At 39.1% G+C, this 7,096-nt stretch overlaps 2 pseudogenes; one reads left to right on the forward strand and one right to left on the reverse strand.

Annotated features, from left to right (window-relative positions):
• Positions 1–1,223: 1,223 nt before the first annotated feature.
• Positions 1,224–2,361, reverse strand: LOC142842096 (ADP/ATP translocase 2-like; annotated as a pseudogene).
• Positions 2,362–4,259: 1,898 nt separating this feature from the next.
• Positions 4,260–5,997, forward strand: LOC142857137 (poly [ADP-ribose] polymerase tankyrase-2 pseudogene; annotated as a pseudogene).
• Positions 5,998–7,096: the final 1,099 nt, after the last annotated feature.

The following is a 7,096-nucleotide window of genomic DNA, read 5'->3' on the forward strand; positions in this document are numbered from 1 at the left end:
TATTGAAGAGGTATGGAGAGAGTTGACAGCCAATGCAAGAATTCCTCCAACATCCTGAAAAGAAACATGATAACACCAGATTTCAGCAAAAACGCAATAGGAAGACTTGAACATTCTAATTATAACACAGAAGAAATAGAAGATATCAACTTTAAACATAACTTTATTAAAATGATGGAGACTCTTAAACAGGAAGTGAAAAACTCCCTTAAAGAAATGGAAGTGAAGACAAACAAAGTTAGAAGAAATTAATAAATCCCTCAAAGCAACCCAAGAAAACAAAGAAAAAGCAATCAAACAGGTAAAGGAAACAGTTAAAGATTTGAGGACAGAAATGGAGGTAATAAAAAGAAACCACAAACCAAGGGATGGATGGATATAGAAAATGAACATGAACTACAGAGACAAGTATAACCATTAGAATACAAGAGATAGAAGAAAGAATCTCAGGCACTGAGAATACTATAGAGGAAATAGACTCACTAATCAAAGAAATCCAGCAAATCCAACAAATTCTTAACACAAAACATCCAGGAAAAAAATAATCAAACTGAGGTCTGAAATCAACAAAGTAGAAAAGAAACACAGAAAACAATCCAAAGAATCAGTGAAACAAAGAGCCGGTTCTTTGAGAAAATCAACAAGATAGACAAACCTTTATTTAAACTAATCAAAAGGCAGAGAGAGAGAACATGTAAATTAACAAGTTCAGAAATGAATGTGGTGGCACAACAACAGACACTGAGGAAATTCAGAGAATCATTAGGTTTACTACAAAAGCTTATATGCCACAAAGTTGGAAAATGTAAAAGAAATGGACTTGTTTTTAGATAAGTACCATTTACCAAAATTAAATCAAGACCAGATGTACAATTTAAATAGACCTATAAGTCGTGAGGAAATAGAACTTATATTAAAAACCTCTTAACCAAAAGAAGCCTAGGACTTGATTTTTTTTTGTCTTTAGGTATTTTGTATTTCTTCAGGTTTTATTATCAGGAGTGACTGAAATAAATAATATAATTGAGTTCCATCATTATTGCCATTATGGAAATGACTTTAAGAGAAAACTGATCAGATGAATATTATTGCTTCCCATTTTTCAATTGGTAAATAGTTGCCATTGATAAAACAAACAGCCCAGAGAAAATGAGAATGTTCAAGATATGGTGTATTATACAACATGCCTGTTCTCGGGGAGAACACCTAAGACATAATTATGTTTATTTCTTGATCTCATCATACTAGACAAGCACAAAGGCACCATCCATGCCCCTGAGAACGTTGGACCATGCACCCTTGAAAAAGGCCTTGCTTCCTTCATCACGAGCAATCTTCCTCCAGCAGTCGATCGTGCCTGTGTCCATGATATCAGTTCCTTTGTGTCCTGACTGCATCATCATATGGCGAACCGTGTCAAAGGTTGCCAGCAACATCAGTGACAGACTGTGCAATCATTCAGCTGATGAAGATGTGAGTGTTCTTGGGATCTGGAAGCATTCCCTTTGCAGTGTCATAGATGCCAAAGTAGGCAGCTCGGTAGATAATAATGCCCTGGACTGACACATTAAAGCCTTGGTACAGGTCCCTAATCCCATCAGATTTGTAGATCTTAACCAGGCAGTCACCATGGCCTTTGAATTCCCTTTCAGCTCCAGCTTTGCCCACATCAGCTGCTAGACGGGTAAGGGCAAAATCAAGAGGGTATACAAAGCACAAGGATGTGGCCCCAGCGGCAACACCTGATGCCAGGTTCCCTGTAAAGTAGTGCCAAAACTGGGTCCTCTTGTCCACACCACCCAAAAAGATCTGCTTGTATTTATATTTGAAGGTAAAGTTGAGAGCCTGGGTGGAGAAGTATCTGATGACATTGGCCAGGTTACTATGCCAGGACAAGACTCCCTGTTCCTTGGGGATACGAACCACGCAGTCTATAATGCCCTTGTATTGCTTATCTGTCGTGATTCTCTTGCTGGCATGCTGCAGCTGCAGCTTGACCCGCTCGATGGGCCCTACTGCTGTCTTGGAGATGGCCACGGCTACTCCACCTGCCAAGAAGTCCTTGGCAAAGTGTTGCGAGAGGTCCTCCCACTCCTCCAGCCTATCGCCGCTGAGATACCAGCCCCTTGGGGCGTGGTCTCTCTCCCTTTAAAAAAGCGGCCACTTCCCTCTCCTCTCTCTCTTCACTTCCTGCTCCGCCGGCGACTAGACTCCTGGTCGCGTAGAGGACTGTTGCCTGGGACAGTGATCTGTAAGTTTTTCCCCTTTAAATAAATATCACCCTATTAATCATAATCCCAACTTGGTGTGGCATTGTTTGTGACTTACGCCTTCAGCAAAGGACACAGCAGCATCTGTCATGTTGAAAGAGAAAGAAAAGGCAGAGGAGCCTGGAACAGGACTGGCTTGACAACCGCCTTTGAATCCCGGACTCTGGGGCGACCTGATGGTTTTAATGCAGAATTTTATCAGAACTTCAAAAAAGAGCTGATACCTATACTCCTTAATGTGTTTCACATAATGGAATCAGAAGAGTCATTGCAAACTCTTTTTATGAAGCTACAGTCACCCTGATTCCAAAACCACAAAAGACCCAACCAAGAAAGAGAATTACAGACCAGTCTCACTCATGAACATTGATGCAAAAATTCTCAATAAAATACTGACAAACAGAATCGAAGAACACATTAAAAAAAATTATCCATTACGATCAAGTAGGCTTCATCCCAGACATGCAGGGCTGGTTCAACATACGTGAATCTATCAATGTAATCCATCATATAAATAAATTGAAGGAAAAAACCATATGATCATTTCATTAGATGCTGAAAAAGCATTTGACAAAATTCAACACCCCTTTATGATAAAGGTCTTGGAGAGGTTAGGGGTACAAGGTTCGTTCCTCAATATAATAAAAGCAATATACAGGAAGCTGACAGTTCACATTAAATTAAATGGAGAGAAACTCAAAGCCATCGCACTAAAATCAGGAACAAGACAAGGCTGTCCACTTTCTCCATACTTCTTCAATATAGTGCTTGAAATTCCAGCAATAGCAATAAGACAGCATAAGGAGATCAAGGAGATTTGAAAGGAAGAAATCAAACTTTTGTTATTTGCAGATGATATGATAGTGTACATAAGCGACCCCAAAAACTCTACCAAAAAATCCTACAGCTGATAAACACCTTTAGTAATGTGGAAGGATACAAATCAACTCCAAAAAATCATTTGACCTCCTATACACAAAGAACAAAGAAACAGAGAGTGAAATCAGAGAAACATCACCTTTCACAATAGCCACAAATAGCGTAAAGTATCTTGGGCTAACTCTAACCAAGGAAGTGAAAGATCTATTTGACAGGAACTTTAAGTCTTTGAAGAAAGAAATTGAAGAGGATACCAGAAAATGGAAGGATCTCCCATGTGGTTGGATTGGTAGGATCAACATAGTAAAAATGGCAGAGCTACCAAAGGCAATCTATACATTGAATGCAATACCCATCAAAATCCCAACAAAATTCTTCACAGACCTTGAGAGAACAATAATCAACTTTATATCAAAAAACAAAAAACCCAGGATAGCCAAAACAATCTTGTACAAAAGTTACTTCTGGAGGCATTACATTCCCTGACTTCAAACTCTATTACAGAGCTGCAATCATGAAAACAGATTGGTATTGGCATAAAAACAGAGACATTGACAAGTGGAATCAAATCGAAGACCCAGATATTAATCCACAAACCTATGAACATCTGATTTTCCACAAAGAAGCCGAAACTATACAATGGAAGAAAAAAAGATATTTAACAAATAGTTCTGGCATAACTGGATGTGAACCTGTAGAAGAATGAAAATAGATCCATATCTATCACCATGCAAAAAACTCAAGTCCAAATGGATTAAAGACCTCAATATAAATCTGACCATAGTGAACCTGATAGAAGAAAAAGTGGGGAGTGGAATGCAACACATGGGCACAGGAGACCACGTCCTACATTTAACCCTAATAGCATAGACAATAAGAGCAACAATGAGTAAATGGGACTTCCTGAACCTAAGAAGCTTCTACAAAGCAAAGGACACTGTCACTAAGACAAAATGGCAACCTACTGAATGGGAGAAGATCTTCACCAACCCTACATCAGAGAAAGGTCTGATCTCCAAAATATATAAAGAACTCAAGAAACTAGACATTAAAATTTTAATTAACCCAATTAAAAATGGTGTACTGAACTCAATAGAGAATTCTCAACTGATGGAGGAAGGTCGGCATTCTACACCTTTACACTTGGCAGCTGGCTACAATAATTTGGAAGTTGCAGAGTATTTGTTGCAACATGGAGCTGATGTGAATGCCCAAGACAAAGGAGGACTCATTCCTTTGCATAATGCAGCATCGTATGGGCATGTAGTCGTAGCAGCTTTACTGATAAAGTACAATGCGTGTGTCAATGCCACGGACAAATGGGCTTTCACACCGTTACATGAAGCAGCCCAAAAGGGACGGACACAGGTTTGTGCTTTATTGTTGGCCCATGGAGCTTCTCCTACTCTTAAAAATCAAGAAGGACAAACACCTTTAGATTTAGTTTCAGCAGACGACGTCAGCGCTCTCTTGACAGTAGCCATGCCCCCCTCTGCTCTGCCTTCATGCTATAAACCTCAAGTGCTCAATGGTGTGAGGAGCCCCGGAGCTACCACAGATGCTCTGTCTTCAGGTCCATCCAGCCCTTCAAGCCTTTCTGCAGCTAGTAGTCTTGACAACTTATCTGGGAGTTTTTCTGAACTGTCCTCAGTAGTTGGTTCAAGTACAACAGAAGGTGCTGCCAGTTTGGAAAGAAAAGAAGATCCAGGAGTAGATTTCAGTATAACTCAGTTCATAAGGAATCTTGGGCTTGAGCACTTAATGGATATATTTGAGCGAGAACAGATCACCTTGGACGTGCTAGTTGAGATGGGGCACAAGGAGCTGAAAGAGATTGGAATCAATGCTTATGGACATCGACACAAGCTGATTAAAGGGGTTGAAAGACTAATCTCTGGACAACAAGGTCTTAATCCATATTTAACTCTAAAAAACTCTCGTAGTGGAGCAATTCTCATAGATCTGTCTCCTGATGATAAAGAATTTCAGTCTGTGGAGGAAGAGATGCAAAGTACTGTTCGAGAGCACAGAGATGGAGGTCATGCAGGTGGCATCTTCAACAGATACAATATCCTCAAGATTCAAAAGGTTTGTAACAAGAAATTATGGGAAAGGTATACACACCGGAGAAAAGAAGTTTCTGAAGAAAACCACAACCATACGAATGAGAGGATGTTATTTCATGGGTCTCCTTTTGTGAACGCAATTATCCACAAGGGCTTTGATGAAAGGCATGCATACATAGGTGGCATGTTCGGAGCTGGAATTTATTTTGCTGAAAACTCTTCCAAAAGCAATCAGTATGTATATGGAATTGGAGGTGGTCCTGGATGTCCAATTCACAAAGACAGATCTTGTTACATTTGCCACAGGCAGCTGCTCTTTTGCCGAGTGACCTTAGGAAAGTCTTTTCTGCAGTTCAGTGCAATGAAAATGGCACATTCTCCTACCGGCCATCACTCAGTCACTGGGCGGCCCAGTGTAAATGGCCTGGTGTTAGCCGAGTATGTGATTTACAGAGGAGAGCAGGCTTATCCTGAATATTTAATTACTTACCAGATTGTCAGGCCTGAAGGTATGATTGACGGCTGAAACCAATTCCACCAAACATAACGTCCCGAAGCAGCTGATGGCCTCTTAAGGTTCACTCCTTGGCTGGAAAAAAAATTCATCCTGGCTACAAGCCTGTGGCAAAAACGATGAAAATGTGAAAGAAGCTTAACATTCTGACTTGATAAAGCTTTAATAATGTACAGTGTTTCTAAGTATTTCCTGTTTCTCAGCACTTTAACAGATGCCATTCCAGGTTCAACTGGGTTTATCTGTACTAAATTATAAACAGTTAACTTGAATCTTTTATACATTGTGTAATAGAGAATAAAGTTAATGGTTTAAAGAAAAGGTAAAGTCTTTAAAGAGACAGAGTACAGATAGTTAAGAGATTAAAAGAAATAAAGAAAAATAAGCCACGTAAAAATGAAAAATTCACAGAGAGTCTGGATTATGTACATTGTGTTTTCTTTAAAATTTTTGACTGTGAAGGAGCTAAGCACAGAGAAACATTTCATTATATGGGCTGCCAAGTGGAACCAGTACGGATATCATGAGGGTATGACTTCAGAATTTGGGTCTAAGGATATGATGTTTTGGAGAGAGTCTTCTTTTGTTTTCACAGAGGATGAGACTCTATAGATTTCTTCTATCCCAGTTTGGTATGATAGACCACGCCCTCCTGAAAGGTTGATGTGAACACCCTCAAAAATTACTTCACTCAACTGCCAACTGAGATGACCCTGGCACACAGGTTATACCATGAAAGACCTAATTAACAACGCCCCCATTCAGCAGGAAGCAGTTTGGAGAGAAATAACTGCGCCCATATTCCCAAAAATGTTTATAAATGTTCTTTTACATTTAAAGGGGGATATGATATAGGTATGAATAATTTGCATTAGTATAGATTTTGCTTTATTGATAGAGATTTAAGGTCAATTTTGTTATATGTATATGTATTTCTGATATTGATTAAGGTATTGCAATTGTATAGTTCATTATTAAAATGTAATATATAATTAGGAAATATAGGTTGTTGATGGATAATCATAAATAATAGTCAAGTTTGTAGTCATGTTAGTTAATATTTTCTAGATGTGCGTAGATATATTTTAGGTAGGCATTCTTCATATTTTTCAAAGATTATAGAATATGGCATTTTAAATGTTTTAATAACTTAGGACTTTTCATGACAATGAGACACTCTGCTCCTGGCAGCACCAATCTACTTCAAGAGGAAGATGGGCATCGAAGAGGCTCGTTATGGAGTTTGATAGCCATTTGGGCAAGAAACTGCTCTTGCCTGGACTATTGCATAAATTGGACACAGAGAACCCACAGAGAGAGTACTACTGAACTTGCCTAAGGTGAGATGATCTTTCGGGGTTCCTGAT

This window comes from Microtus pennsylvanicus, chromosome 1 (assembly GCF_037038515.1).
Source record: "Microtus pennsylvanicus isolate mMicPen1 chromosome 1, mMicPen1.hap1, whole genome shotgun sequence".
NCBI lineage: Eukaryota > Metazoa > Chordata > Mammalia > Rodentia > Cricetidae > Microtus > Microtus pennsylvanicus.